This window comes from Orycteropus afer, unplaced genomic scaffold (genome assembly GCF_000298275.1).
Source record: "Orycteropus afer afer isolate SDZICR_OR568_19922 unplaced genomic scaffold, OryAfe1.0 scaffold00583, whole genome shotgun sequence".
Taxonomy (NCBI): domain Eukaryota; kingdom Metazoa; phylum Chordata; class Mammalia; order Tubulidentata; family Orycteropodidae; genus Orycteropus; species Orycteropus afer.
The window spans coordinates 614,357-616,928 of NW_006922170.1; the positions used below are offsets into that span (position 1 = coordinate 614,357).

The 2,572-nt window shown below is 42.7% G+C and overlaps 1 pseudogene; it reads right to left on the bottom strand.

Annotated features, from left to right (window-relative positions):
• Window positions 1-2,572, bottom strand: part of LOC103210295 — a 55,716-nt pseudogene that overhangs the window by 22,261 nt on the left and 30,883 nt on the right.

Genomic DNA, 2,572 nt, shown 5'->3' on the forward strand with positions numbered 1-2,572 from the left:
AAGGACAGTTGGTGTCCAAATTGGTAAAAAGGTTGGAGGGTTGCACCATGTCTGGCCTCATTGGAAAATGCTTCGGGCTGCTAATCATGATTTTCTTCCTGCCTGGTGATGCAGGAGATCAGACGATGCTGCCCCCACACCCTATCTGTAGTTGTAAAGTGAATTAAGAGACCCAAAATCTACCTGAGGCTGCAGGAGTACAACTCTGTGGGATCCAGACAGATTCAAATCGGAGCTGTAGTGCAGCTCTGTCACTCAGCCAGGCTGTGAAAACAGGAAATTCTTCATTAGCAAAGTTTGAGAGTCCTAACCTGTAAAACTGTTGGAATGTGCATAATACATGTAAAGTACCTGGTCCAGTGCCTGGGATGTTTTAGGTCCTTAAAGAATGGCAGTTATCACTATGATTGTATTGATGCCAGGTGATACCACTCACCACTCTGAGGATTTCTTTTTTTTCAACTTCACAATGCTTCAGACAATGTGCAGTCATCCAGGACAAAGCAAATTAAATAAATTAAATGAGACTGAATGCTGCTTAGGAAGGAAATGTAGGTGATATTTGACCTTAAGGAATCTGTTATTTATGTGAGTGTGGGATAGAATTGTCCGGTGACTGCAACACAAGGCTTCCAGAAGGAGTGTCAAGGGCCAGCAATCCTCCACCCAGCTGCCCTTCCATCTATGTCATCCCTATTTTCATTCCTTAAACCACCAACAAAAATCTGGTCTTCACTTGGATTTTGCCAAGGGCACCCGGGAAATGCTAATTCTAATATCCTTCGAATAGAGTGGGCTCTGGATCCCTCAGTCCAAGACAAAGGGCTGGAACAGTGGCTTCTTCACATCTCTCCTCAACAGAGCATCACTCTATTTTCTCAGAAACTTCTTGGGAATGATGTAAATAAAACCCCCAGTCAGGGCATGTGTTCCAGTGCACTGGGACAAGAGCAAAGGCTCCTCCCAGTCTGTCCCAGGTCGGATTCCTCTCTTGTTTACCCACAGTCCCAGAGTCTCTGTTAAAAGCCAATCTCCATTCCAGGTTTAATCTCTCCCCATGATGGACGTGTGTGGCCCTGTGCACACTTACCACAGCCTCATTAAGTTGTCCCCACTTCACCCCTGCCCTCACCTACTACCTTTCAGCACTCCATGCAGCCTAAAAGAGAGTGACCTCCCATTCAGGCATTTGGAGTTTCCCAAAACCTCAAACTGACCTGCCTCAGGCCCTTTGCACTGACTGCTCTCATCTAAAACATCCCTGCTTCTTTTCTTACTTGTTTTGAAGTCTTAAATCATATACCAATGACTTCCTTATCTGATAGCTGCTCCTATACTATTCTATAGACAGGGGATGGGGCTACTGCTTCTTCTTATTTAAAAAATAATTTCCAGTAATAACAAGAAGCCCATAAATACCAGATGTCAGTTAAATTGTGCGGTATAAAATAGACAATGAACAAATGTCTAATTTGTGACAGTTTAATTTCTACATTCTGGAATATGCTTAACAACTTCAAGTATATATCTTTTTACCACCACCCCCCCCCAAAAAAATTAGCAAACTAAGATTTTACAAAATATAGTGAAACTTTTGTTTTCTTTATCCAAACTATTCCACTTTGGGAATCATTCACATTTCCAATATAATCCCTAATATAATCATACTATATTGTTCTCAACCAGAAGAGAAATTCCAGAAATTTCTCTGTACCAAAACTCTTACATTAATACATGAAAGTAGCAATAAACAAAGGATACATGACATCCACAAACTGAGTTTATGAATTTAAAGAAATCTACTGCAAGAAAAAGATTTTTAAAGTACCCACCTCCTCCAAAGGAAAGGTAAATCTCTAAGTTACCCATGTAGATGAAGAGCAAAAAAAGACATATATTGTGTTGCCTCCGCCCTAATTCTCCACTATTTTGAAGGTAGAAAACACCTTCAAAAACAATTTGAAGAATCTTCCTCAGATTTCACTAGTCATGGAGAAGGATCTGTTAGACTTTGCCATGAAATAGGCCTTAGCACTGACATGTGGACCAACCTCAGTTGCAGCTCTCTCTTCCTCATCTCTCCAATTTTCTTCATACAGGGCTTGAAAGGCACTGGGTTGCATATCACTGACCTTGCCAAAAATTCCAGGACTTTTGTTTTGTTGGCTTCAGTATAGGCTCTGGGACCCCAAAGAAATTCATAGTGTGGAGGATCACTGTTGGGTACCTGCTGGTACACCAGGTATTTTTCCTGCACCAAATCTTTGGTGATGAGCTTCCTGGGATTCCCAAAGATTATGTGGCTCTCCCCATCATAGACACCCAAAGCATTCAGGAATCCCCAGATCTTCTCCTCAGTCGCCCGCTTGCCTTTCACCTAGATCGAGCCCAGGAGAGGCATCGAGAGGCCGTTCTTGGGATATCCCCTGCTACCATACACACTCTCTTCCTTGCTGACTTCCCTTTGCTGATAATGGCATAGTATTGACCCTTGGAATCGACTTCCTTCAGGTCAAAGCCAAAGACCACCTCAATGTGCTCAGAGGCTCTCCTCAGGATCTCAGGGAATTGC